Source organism: Tetrao urogallus, assembly GCF_951394365.1.
Source record: "Tetrao urogallus genome assembly, chromosome: 6".
NCBI classification, from domain to species: domain Eukaryota; kingdom Metazoa; phylum Chordata; class Aves; order Galliformes; family Phasianidae; genus Tetrao; species Tetrao urogallus.
This window is the reverse complement of record NC_136819.1, coordinates 40,184,901-40,198,617: the sequence shown is the minus strand read 5'-3', so window position 1 is coordinate 40,198,617 and position 13,717 is coordinate 40,184,901. Positions and strand designations below refer to the sequence as shown.

Sequence of the window (13,717 nt, the reverse complement as noted above, 5' to 3'; positions counted from 1 at the left end):
TCTACCAAGATTTAGTGATGAAGTTCCACTGTGTGCATATTTAACTTCAAATAAGTGGTTTGGGGCTCTCAAGCTATGCCTACCAAGAGAGTTGCCAGACAGCAACTCATACAAGGCTCAAAAGAAGAAATAAAAGGACACAAGATTGCACCTAGTTATGATACAAAGCAGTATAATTCAGCTGAACTCATGGAACGAGCAATGATAAGGGAAATACTCTAACACATTAATTGTGGTAGCCCAGGAGAATTTTTCTAAAATGCCTCATGACTACTAACGAGAAAAAATATTAGAATATGCTCAATAAAAATACAGAGAAAAGGGCTCTCTAACTTCAAACAGAAATCTATTTGGGAGTTAAGTGATGTGAAAAAAAAATCTCAGCTAGTTAACGTTAAAAGAAAAAGCTTAGGTTTTCTCAAAGAGTCCACCATAAAACTCTGTCAGGAGAGATTTCCTGAATCAAATGAGAGAAGACAGCTTTACTGCCGAGGTCAAGGCCTAGAAGGTTTGCAGGACTTTGTATGCTCTTCTCCAGAGAAATGGTTATTTGACAGGTGTACAAAACAGGAGAGATTTCTCAGGTGGATTAATCAGTGTTATTCAGAAACGTCTTTGAGAATTACTGCATTGTGTAGGTTATTGCCTGAAACTGTAGGATTTCTAGTGCCAAGAACATTCCTAGTGCAGTTAGGAAGATACACGCTTCCACTGTGAAGTTTACAAATATCATTCTAAGAACATAAAAACTCAACTTCTGTTTTCTGAGAGAACTATTACTATTAAAACATCAATTCAAAGACTGCAAAGGGCAAATGTTTGAGAACATGACCAGTAGCTATGTCAAAGTTTCCTTCCGGATTCCTAATAAAAACTGACTGCACTTTTCAGGATTCATTAAGTAGCATTTACTTACCTGGGAAACACCGAAAGAATTTCACTCAGCTTTTGACCTCTCTTCTCAACCAGAAGCCCTAATTGAAGCCAGAAGCAAAGGAAATGGTTCTTATGTCAAAGAATCTTAAGAACGCTTCAAGATCTTCTTCAAGCTTCTCAAAACATTCCCCAGTATAAGCTACCAATTTGCCATCAAAGGGTATTGGTTGTCACTTTCTTGCAACCTGAGCCAAATTTCTACCAGCACGCAATTAACGCTTAACTAACTAGTCCCTGCCATCTCCCAAGCGCCTTTTGAAAAAGAAACTCCCTGGGACATGAAACAGTCTCACTGTCACCTGTAGTTAGCAGCTCTCACTGAAAAGATGTACAGTGCCACCACCAGCAAATGCCAAAGGGGACTTAGAGTCATTAAGAAAACTGGGAAAAAAAAAAAGCAAACAAATGAGAATTGAAGGAAACTTTGCACAGTACTTTATAGTTTAAAAACTGTCCCTGGAGAATTCAATTTCTTCTGCTCTGTGCTCTCCTGCTGTTTAATCACAAGCTCTGTGGACATACAGCTGCTGCTCTCTCTGTGCAAGCCCTGGGCTGTCCTCAGGAAGCACATGGGAAAAATAAATACCTTATCCCTCACTGAGAATAGAAAATCCTGAGTTAGAGAGAAGACAGCAACAGAGAGAAAGTCTGAGTTATGCTATAATAACAAGGTGAGCAGAATATTTAGGTCATCAGATTGTGTTCTATCTTACCTATACTCCTGCTTTCACATCCAAAATGCTTTCAAGTTCCTGTTTGAACTTCAAAGCTAATTTATAACCTATATCAAGTAAACATGAGTCACTTAACCAGAAGAGCAAGAAGACTGCAGTTATTTGCTAACACTAATATTCTCAAAGAGGGCAGAGGAAATACCACATTGTACACAAAATTCCCTTACATCCAAAAAGTTTTGAATATACTTTCCAATACTCCACGTCTTGAACCTGTAGCTACTACCAAGTCATTCGCAGACAAGGTTCTAGGGAGGACTTGTAGAGAAATAAACAAGCAAGCAGTACAGCCCTGTCCTCTTTTTTTGCTGGATTTCCACAGTCAGTGTACATTGACAGAGATGTGATAAGAACAACCTCTGAGTTGAAAATTTCTTACCATCTACAACTGATTACATTCAGTACTATTTCTGAAGTTGTATATATGTATTAAATTTTGAACCATTAATCAGAGAGAAACTTTGAGAATTGGAACACTTACTAGCAACTTCAAAAACTTGCTAAAGATGCCCAGACAAAAAGCTTCTCTTGCCCTGGAGAAGATGTGTTATACAGCATTTACATGCTTATGGGAGTTAATAGCTATTGGCAGAAATTTCAGTTCAACTCCACAAAGTGTCCTGAGCTAAGAAAGAAGAGATCTTTACACAAATCAAGTCATCAGTTTAATTTTGGCTCTTAAATAGAGTGAAATGTAGTAGTTATGAAATTGTAGAGAGTTCTGATGAAAGAACTTGAAACACTTGAAACAGAACCATTAATGACTTGCCCTGAAGCCGAGTTGATCCAGATTAATCAGCTATAAGGACTTAAAAAGTAGGAGTGCAAAGTGGAGGTAAAGGGGATATTTGATCTCTGCTTCATTTAGGTATGAAAGGATTTTGTACTTATTTTCTACCTGTCACCTCAACACCGCTCATGGGGATTTGTGATTACAAATTATAAATAAGGAATCCACTCACAATCAACATTAAAAAAAACAAGTGCAAGTTCAAGGCATAGAAAATACTAAAAACAAAAGCAGGAGGACAAGTGAGGATAGACTGTTGTCACAGAAGGATGAGGCAGTGAGAGGCTAAGCTGCAAAGATACTGAACGCACACCTACAACGCACAAACATACGTGTGGTAATCATGATGCAAAACTGGCAGGCTCCAGGGACCTGCAAAAGGTGAAGAAGCCTTTCATGTCAGGCACCTGTTTCTGTAAAGAATGAAGCCTTCTATGAAGAACAAATGGAAGTTCCCTATGACTTCAAAATTTGCTAATGAGTCACTTCTATCACTTTCCACACTGATATTAAAATCATTTTAGCAAACCAAGGGAGGCTTAATACCCTGGCCAGCTTTGCAAAAAGTGACTTATCTTATTACTTCAGAGTCTCTCTACATCGGAAGAAGCACAGCAGAAACACCAGCAGCCCTTTCAAACAGTGACATCCCAAGTTCCCTCCTTGCTAGGGCAGTAGATTCAGGCCAGTATTTTTCTACTCCAAATCTGAAAGCAGAGGAGTAAAACAAGAGCTCCCAAAACCACAACTCGCAACTCAACGGGAAAGTACATGGTGGGAGAACTGCTGATGATTTTAAGTAACATGATCAGATAATTGATGTTTCCAGAGCTGAAGGCAAACATTTTTCCACATGACAAAAATAAATAAATATACACAGAACTAGACAGACTCATGCGAGGTGTAATCATCCTCATCATATAGCAGGCTATCAATGAGGACTGACCAGACAAGAAGATGCAGTCTCAGCTCCACTGCTTGCTCATTAGTACGGCTGCTCCCAAACAATGGCACCCTGAAGTAGCTTCCCCTGGCTTTCCTAAGCCCTCTCAAGTCGTAGTAAACAACAGGGAAGATACAAATTGCAGAGCGCACAAAGCCTTAATGTGATTTTGAAAAGTCTATTCAAGGGATTAATTTCAAGAGGAGAAAAAGGCAACTGGACAGAAAGATATCCTTTTAGGTTTTTGTGTTTCAAACACCCACCAAAGGTCCTGGAAAGCTGAGGAAAGCATTCCTAGGTCTGGTGGGAACACAGCACCATCTCGTGGAGTAAAGGGAAGTACAAGGAACAAAAAATAAGTATTTCAGCACTTGAGACATCAACACCTTGGCTTTTTGACAGCCTTCTAACAGGTTAACAAATCTCTCTATCGAATTTGTGCTTTAAAAAAAAAGAGTTCTCTACAGATCTATAAAGAACAAATGAACAACAAACAACTCCCTATTTTTATCTCTCAAACTCATCACTGTTAACATAAACACTGAGGCCTCTTCATAAATAGAGATGTGTGGGCAGATAACCATCTGCACTGAATTCTATTGGCCTGTAGGCTTAGCACAGCTGTGAGCACTTTTCTCTTGCAAGTCTGAGTCTCCTATGCTTAAGGTGAGCAAAGAAAACAGGTCTCTTAATATCATATTTGTCAGGAACTGAGACCTGTACTTCCATGTAAAAGAAAAAAATATTTTCCATTTAGAAAAAAGGCCTGGAGAAAATTCAGAAAGGAAGCTATCCCATGCTTTCCCAATAGTTCCCAGGTAAGAACTACTGATCTGTCACAGCTCGATTGTTTGCCAGGTAAGATCATGGAACAGATCTTCCCAGAAACTATACTAAGGCATGCGCAAGAGAGGGGTTAGACAATCAGGTTCACTGAGGGTAATTCACACCTAACCAACCTAGTGTCCTTCTATGATGGCATTACAGTGTCAATCAATAAGGGAAAAACCACTGATGTCACCCATTCAGTAAGGCCTTCAACATGGTTCCCCCAACATCCTTGTCTCTCAAGTAGAAAGATATGGATTTGATGAGTAGAATGTGCAATGGATGAGGAACTGGTTGCAAGTTTGCAACAAGAAAGTAGTGGTCAATAGATGTCCAGATGGATGAGTGATGTCTCTCAAGAGTTACTATCAGGACCAATGCTCTTGAATATCTTCATCAATGACATCAACAGTGGTACTAAGCAAGTTTGCAGATAACATTAACTGTATGGTATGGACAACACACCCGAGGGACTTGCGACAGTACACTCCTTGCTACCTCACTCAGCTTGGCTTTTATGCCCAAGACCTAGTCCATACAAGTAAGGTACAAAATATCTTGTCCTTGGGACTGATAACAATCAAGGTTTCACTGGAAATAGTTAATGATCACCATATCGTCTCAAACTGGATGCTCAGAGACTGATAATACACACACAATCCAATAGATCAAATTCTAACCATAAATCAGTCATATTACACCATAAATAGCAAGAAAACTAATAGGAGAGTTCTCTGAGAGTTCTTCTTGCAAGCAGCTGGCCACACACAAGAATATTCCCTTGAGTAGGAACATCTTGTGAAGTTACTTAGCACCTGGGCAGAAAGCAACCTAGCACACGGTGATGCCTTGCTGACAGATCCTCAGTGAGTGATTTATTTTTACACTATACACTACTTATACACTTCACTAAGATTTGATCTTGATTTGTTATGCACCCTCCACCCTCTGTGTAGCAAATAGTCAAGGATATCCAGCCATTTTGAATCTTGTTAAGTCACTGCCATCATCATTCAAATTACCATATTATGTCTATTTTATATCAATCTTTTCTGTCTTTCTCTTCCAAGTGAAGCATGCAGTGCTTCAATCTTCATCTATGACAAGTGGTGCCAGTCCCTATCGGTCCCAAGATCTTGGCACATAGCTGAGGCACCATGTGGAGCGAGGCACAGCGTGGAACATGTCACCCCTGCTGCCTCATAAACAGGTGGGAGAGGGGAACTGGCAGGTTGATGGTGCTGCAGTGAGCCTCCTATCCTCTTTTCCCCCTTTTAACAATTTGAGAAAGGATGAGGAGTGGAAACAGGTACCAGCTTGACGAAGTGGGCATCCCCCATCCCAAGCATCCTCGGCTCCCCAGGTGCCTCTGTGCAATAGGTTTGAGGCCCTGGAACTCGAGGAAGAGGTGAATGGGGGTGTGGAAGGAAGTCCACCTGTGATGTTGCCTCAGGTAAAGCAGTTGGCCCCATGCCTTAAGACTGCCTCCATCTGGAAAGACAGAAGCGTGGTTAATATAGGCTGCCTGCTGAGAGAAACGGAAGGCCCTATATGTCAGCCACAGGGAGGAGTGCTGCCTCCCTGGGGCATGGGTCAGGGACATTTCTAGGAAACTTCCTGGACTGATTCACCCTTCTGATTATTACCCTTTATTGATAGTCCAGGCTGGCAGTGACAAAGTTGCTCAGAAAAGTCCCATGGCTATCAAGAAAGACTGCAGGGGACTGGGGAGGGTAGTCGATAGAGCGGGCGTGCAGGTGGTGTTTTCTTCTATACCTTCCATGGCAGGCCAGGATACTGAGAGGTACCAAAAAACCCACCTCATAAATAAATGGCTTAAAAGCTTGTGCAAACACAGGAATTTTGTGTTTTGTTTTTTTTTTTTTTGACCACGGGGCTGCAGGTGTCCCTGTTCACTGCAGGGGGGGTGGGCTCAATGACATTTAAATGTCCCTTCCAACACAAGCAGTTCTATGATTCTGTATTTGCTCCCAAACACAGAAGTTCGCTTACAGAGCATCTGAGAGTGGCCTAAGTTACCCAGTTCATTCACATGTTTCTGATCATACAAAAGAATTTCCTGACACCAATGAAGGTAACATGAAAACTGGATTAGCTTCTCTTTCAGTGACCAAACTCAGACAGAAATGCATCTCTGCAACAGAAAGCACACAAGTACCAGAGCTTCTGAAGGAGGTTAGGGATCTTCACAGGACGATGGAATTGATCCCGTATCCTGCCACATCTCAAGTATCTCCAGTTTAGGAAATACTTCATTCTTATTTCACTCTGGTCTCTAGAATGAAATTTGTTTAAAATATCGGAAGCATTATGTTAAACTGTCTACCACTTTGAGTAACTCATAAATTTACTATAGGTCTCTCATGTGATATCTGAGACAAGTATATTCTCTAGTGTCCCTAATTTAAGCTTAAAAGACTGGATCTTATGAATCTTCCATGCATCAGAACCCTCAGTAGTAATTCCATATTATAGCGAATCTCTGTTAGGATGCTTTCCCCTAAGACAAAAAAACTAGTTAGTGTCTAAAGCATCCATCAGAATAATCTACTTCAGCAGATGAGGTAAAGAGTTTAGGCGTTCAGCCCTTTTTAGTCAGAGCTGGAAAAAAATAGAAAAAATGTGTTGTTTGCTTTTTCTTTCTTTTTTTACTCACAGTACAATCACTTGGACACTTATACAATTTGTGTTTAAACAACAAAAACATAGATAGATCTGTCTCACCTCAGTACTCAGTATACAAGTGCAACTGTTTGGAACAAGGTAATTCTCAGGATCTTCTCCATTCAGCAGCATTGTGTGCTGCAGCATTACATGGAGAAACCCAGGCCCATCCTGAATTTAAACAGATTGGATTATTGTGGTGCCCTACCCTCCTAATGCACCATGCAGATGTGCACAACTCAGCACTACTTCAGACAAGTATTTCAAGTATCTATGATGTATGACCAAATCAACTGCCATGTATTTAAGCTACATGGAGGATAGCGCTGTTACTGAAGAACATCGTACCCCATTGGGTGATTGAATGTTTTCTGAAGTCAAACACTATGCCCATGGACTTCTCTCTCACATGCACAGACTTTGAAAACCAGATTTCCTCTTACCTCTTGTCAAGTGGCTAGAGCGCTGACAGTAGTTTGCCAGCAGCCAGATTCACAGTCAGTGTTTCTGAGAACTAATCACTCACACAGATGAGGGCTTGAACGCCAGATCTTGCTCAGTTCATTTTGCACTGCAACACAACCAACTCAAGTGCTACAAATGCAAAGCAGAAAGCTTAGTCTTTACTGATGTCAGCAACAGATCTGTCTTTCGTAACACATAGTTAGCTGAGATCTGATCCTTAATTTAAGCCCTGGATCACAGACACTTCAGTGACAGCCTGCGTTTCCAGGTACAAGACACCTGACTGCTGGAGCCTCCAGTATTAAAAAGAAACGCCCGTATTACCAATATTAGCATTTTGTGGTCTTCACTTATGGGAATATCTGTGACAGATAAACTATTAAAGACACAGGTGCTTCTAAGGGACCTATAAACCATATGATGGATGGCTTCTAATATTGCTATCTATCTTCATCATTTGCCTGAGATCAGCAGGGCAGAGAAGTAACAGAAGGTCATTTAGTGCAATTTGAAAAGGAAAAGAAGAAAAAAAAAAAATGACAGATAGTTATGGGAAGCTAGCAAACCTGACACCAGCTTTGCTGTGGTCAAACACTGCAATTAGATTACAAAAAAAAGAGAGGAGAAATAGAGTTCCAACCACACTTTCTTCAAAAATCAACATGCTAGATTCCCTTCGAAAGAAAAAAAAATGCTTGTATTTGGCAGGCGTATTATTAAATCCAATGTCTAGTCAAGACACTCTGGTCTTGAGGTCAGTTATATTATCTGAGACAGTTTCTCAGTGAACACAAACAAAACCTAAGGTTGAGTCTAGAGGCATTTGGAGAAGAACAGTACCAAAGATCAAATGCTGTCTCTGCTTTTCTGGGGCAAGAGCCATTTCTTTCTCTTGCTTCAATTTCACTCAAGATTACAGCCAAGCACCTCGCATGCGACAGACATCTCCCTCCAACAGAAGTCCTGTCTTTTGATTACTGTACCCCTTTTTTGAACATCTTTTCCTTCCACAGAAGTTTGTCACCCCAAAATTTCAAAAAGAATACAAGGTATCTGCAGTCAGTCCAATGCTCTGCTCCCACAGTTTGCACAAACCTTAAATACCAGCATGCAGCAAAACTGCTCCACAAAAATAATCAAATTCACTAAAAAAATGCTCCTCCATGCACAGCTTGTTTCATAGGTACCTAACCAGCCACTTTCAACCTGCCCCTTAGGGACCATTATTAAGATAACTGTAATTAAGGTTTTGCATCTAATCCCCAATGTTCCACAGCTGAGATTATTACACCAGCTCCTGGGTAACAAGATTGCAAATGTAACAAAGATATATCTCCAAATACAGCTAAACTCAGCTGGAGATCAATAGGTAGCCTTCTTCCAACGACAGGCAATAATTAGTATGTTAGACAGCCAGGATAATGAATGAGAATTTCATTCAGGATGTCTCATTCCTCTAGCCTTTGTTTTTGTTTCAATATTTCCCTCTAAAAACCAAGCCAAAAAAAAAAAAAACCAAAGAATAAGCATACAAGTTTTCTCTACCCTCCCATTCACTCCAGCCTTCTGCCTTGAAAGTTCAAAAGCTAGCAAGCAGGAAAAGATTTCTAACTCTACCTGCATCCCCCTTTGCATTTTGGCACTCTCAAATATTTGTGCCCTGTAAATATTTTTATGATATATATTTGTCCATGCTATTTATTGTGAACTTAAAGATAGCTTTCAGCCCAAAGCACAAAGCATATCACATATATATATTAATATAATTTGGCCTATTTGCTACATGGACTCAGGGCATTCCAAGCCAGACAGTAATCTCACTGATACTGGCACAGACCTCAAATTAATTCACTGAAATCAAAATAATTTTACTGATACGAACAAAATCTAGTCCATGAAATACAAAGACTAAATTCTTCATCTACTTGTTCCCACCCACCCACTAACACTGGCTCCTCTTTGCAAACTGTTTTCCACATGAGCAGCCTCAGAAATGAACATGAATCACCTTGCAAACTCCCCAGGAATAAGGAATTAAATGTGCTACAACATAGCTTCATGCTATCCAGGAAAGCACTATGTGAACACCATTCCATCTCATTAACACCATTACACTTTCCCCACCACACATTAGACTTACAAGAATGACTTAAAATCACATACATTTCATTTGATTGAGAATTGCAAAGCTGGGGCAAAACAACAGACTACCACAAGCCAGACTCCCAGGCAGGAAATTAGATTTTACACGAGATTCAAATTTCCATAATCTGTAGTACTAGTTATGACCGTCAGACTAAGAGGCCACAATCAAAGAGAAATCACCTGTGCCTTCACCTTGGTAGGTGACTGGAGTATCTTGTTGTATCCAACAGCAGAACAGCTGTAAACAGATTAACAGGCTTCTGCAACAGTTTTCTCTGCACAAATTCAAATATCATCTGCTGTGGTGAGGTGCCCAAATATCTCATGTCAATGAAACCTGGTATAAAATTGATCAAGAGTACTGGGTGCTACAATGGAGTATAGAAGTTTCACAGCATTCTATGAAACGGAATCAACTTAAAATAATGGTTACGAAGCTCAAGGTGACTTTTGCATAGAAAATCCAATATTACATTAGCCATCAACTTCCAAATTCACTACTGTAACAACTTCTATACACAAGCTGATATAAGAGAACGTTAAAAGAATAAAGTTGATGGTTGAAGCCTATTCTGATGTTTTCCTGGAGTTTTTATGGATACTGTTTCCCAAAGGAAATATGTAATATTCTATATGCGCCCAAGGAACAAGCTGCATTTAAAATCCATCAAATCCTTGTTACATTTGACAGCTTAAATTACTTTATTTACTAACTTACATTTAGTGGAAATATAGGCTTAGAGGTCATCAGTAAATGGACTGTGAGGTGACAGAACCAAACCAGATACTCTTATTTTCCTTGTACAACATTTTTGTTACTGCCGTCAACTTACATCACTGCCCTCTCAGAGATCATGCTCTGAATGTGCCATTACTTAAGGAACAGTTTCCAAGATCAGTACTTTCATGCAGCAAAATGCTCAGTATCACTCACTCAGCTGCTTATAACACATAAAGTAATAGTTAGAACCACGGTGATCAAAAAGCGTCATGTAAAAAATACTGTCATCAGTGAAAGATGAGATCAAAACAGAGCTGCATCATGGGAACATTCTTCTGACATGTTTATGAAAATGGCATAGCTGCTGACCAGTGTCAGGAAGAGAATTAAGAAACTACTCAAATTTCTCCAAGGCTGATACTGAAGCTGTCATCACTGCCACCTGTAGAAAGTCTCCCTCCTGTCCTGTTGAAGTTTGTAGTATAGCTGGGCCATAGCTTATGTGCTGACAGCAGACAGGTGCACACATACCAGTGACTGATTGCAGTTCTCATCCTAAATGCTCTTTCTGCCAAGCTGTTGAAGCAATCGTAATTAAATCACTCACCAGAGACCTAGCTGCAATTTGGGGATCACAAAAGGATAAAGTTGGCTAGCTTTCACATTTGGAAAAAAAAAAAAAAAAAAAAAAAGAAACAGTTTTCTGTCAGGGCACCTTGAAGAGGTGTTGAAAAGTGCAGAAGCAGTGATTTCTAAAAGCATCTGTCACTCTAACTCCCTCTTTCTCACCCAGCACAGGAACACCCAAATTCCTCCCTGATTTTAATAGTATCCGTCCTAAATGACTCCCAGAGGGCACCTGGAGCAAGCAAGCTCTTGAATGGCAATCTGATTTCATCCTCACAGCTATTGTACAAGGGAGGGGAAATGCCTTTCAGTAAAAAGACAAGCAACAGGCAATTCATAAGCTACCCAAATGTTAAAACAACTATGTAACAGGTTATTACCAAGCAACAGAAAGGTCCAGGGCTCTCAAATAAAAAGTAGAGATAGGTCACTGCTCTAAACGTGCTACAAATCTTGGAGTTGCAGTGCAAATGAAAATAAACAGCAGTATGAATTGTAAAAGTAGGGTTCACAACCCAAACCACAATAGCACAATTTGCATCATGTAATGAAGTCTGTAGTTGCATTTCCCTCCTCTTTGAAGGAAGGGAGGGTAAGTTCATTCAGAGACAGAAGACCCCAAAGGCTTAAGGTAGGGACTCAAATGAGCCATCGCCCAGAAAATGCAAGTTATAGTAGAGGGCACCTAAAAGAGCACAGAGTAAGTGAGGGCAAATCGTGAGGCGGCAAGCAAAAATTAGACAGGGTGCCTGACCTGCTGTAAGAAGTATGATTCACTCAAGATAAATCAGAGGTGACTCTTGCTTAATATAGGGTGCCTGTCTCTGAAGCATCAAAGGCAAATCCCTCAGTGTGCTGATATTTAAACAGCTGACTGGTTTAGCTGTGCATGACTAATGAAGTCTATACAGATTTATTTCCTACACACTAGCAACCTCTTGCTCTCTGACTCAATAAGCGATAAGCTAGGCACATTAGAAATCATTGCATGGTAATCAAACACAAACAATGAAAAGGGTTTCTGTAAGTAAATTAAGCTGAGCATGCTGGCAGCATACAATGCCATGAAGCATTGTCAAAGTCTGGACAAAAATTGGCTCAGATGGCAGCAAAACCAAAATACTGATGACAGGGAAGACTGTCTCCCAAATAGGGATCTGAATTTCTCTGCAGAAATAGCTATAATTGCTCAGTGGAACAAACAACATAAGAGCAGAGCATAAATGGTTTGCATGGATGTCAGAATAAAGTTATCATTATAAAAAAAACAGTTAATTTAGCTATTCTCCCTATTATAAGCAGTCTCCTCTAATGACTATTCTGCCATCCTATTTAAGCAGAAGTGAGGAAAGCTGGCTCTGCCACTACCTTTTGGCAAGGTAGTCTACAGTCTACATCCTCTAGCAATATCAATCTACTCACATATTCATTCACTTATGTGGACTATGGGAAGGACATGAGAAGGATGTATGTTACTCTGGCATCCCTGCTCCACATCCAACACACATACATGGCAGTAAGGCCAGCTTCATTCTTCTTCATTTATTCTAAAATGTTTTGTGCTTTACTCTGATGCATTCTCTGACGTATTTCTTCTAGATTTTATCTGTTTTATTATTATTAATTTATTAATACATTCTTCCTTTCAAAGTCCAGTAAAAAAAAAAATCTTTGATACTCACTCAGGGACATGATTTAGCAGTGGGTTGTTAGAGTTAGGTTGTGGTTGGACTTGATGATCTTTAAGATCTTTTCCAACTGAGCAGTTCAATGATTCTATGATTCTCAGCCTCACTGACTGCAATTACAGAACTGAAATTCACATAAGTTCTTCCTATGATAGTGCCAAACATAGGAAGAACAAAGTCACCATGACTTTTTCTCCTCCTCCAAACATGACCCGCCAAAATACAAAAGGAGTATATAGGCTACACATTGCACAGAAAGGAATCTTAGGAGAAAAATATAACTAATTATGCAAAAAGAACAGACTTCTTGCACTTCTTAACCAAACAATCCAATCAGAAGGATATAAAATGGCTCTGTTTATCAACAGCTATGCAGAGGGGAAGCAAAAGAAGACATACATGCAAAAAGACAAACATCGCTGCCTTTGCTTTTTTACCAAATGAACTGTAGACTTGTTTTTAAATCAAGTAGATACTACAACCCAGAGTTAACAAACAAATAGTGCACCCACCCACTCCAAAGACCAAATCAATAGTCAGCAGATGAACTTAACTGTTTCAACAAAAAGAAGCTGTTTGAAGAAGTGCTTTATACTCTCCTTGCACTCGTCATTGCTGCAGGCTATTGCTCTTTTACAGACAAGCAGCCTCCATTAATACATACTTGTGTTAGCCTGGTAAGATTGATCCCCCCAGTATTACCCTCTGCAGGAGGCATCAAGTAACAAGTATTCTTTTAATAATCTAGTTGGACATGCATATAACCATTTCCAGTAGCTAGATCTCCAAAGTCTTTTGTTTGTTTGGGTTTTTTTTGTTTGTTTTCCTTTTTAAATGTGTTATCTATATGTTAACCATGTCTGATTAAACACATAAGAACAAGAAAAAGGTCAGGAATCTCTAAAGCTGGACATCTCAGGTTATCTGGAGTCTGTAACGAATACTATTTCATCTGAGATCATGCTAAGGAACTTGCTACAATTAAGTAAGTAGATAGGATGAAACTTCCTCACTTGAAAGCATTTCCTTAATACAGTGGGCTAACTTCCAATTTCGGTACCTCATCTGCTCAAAGTTACACATTAGCACAGACTGCAACACTTTGGAACACTTTGATTTGCTTGTCTTAGATTACACAGAAGTAATCTACACTTG

The 13,717-nt window shown here is 39.7% G+C and overlaps 1 protein-coding gene across 6 annotated transcripts in view; it reads right to left on the bottom strand.

Moving 5' to 3' along the window:
- The window catches only part of NRXN3 (neurexin 3), a gene marked incomplete at both ends in the record, with an annotated part of 895,090 nt that overhangs the window by 497,094 nt on the left and 384,279 nt on the right, over positions 1–13,717 (bottom strand). The gene's annotated exons all lie outside the window — the stretch shown is intronic.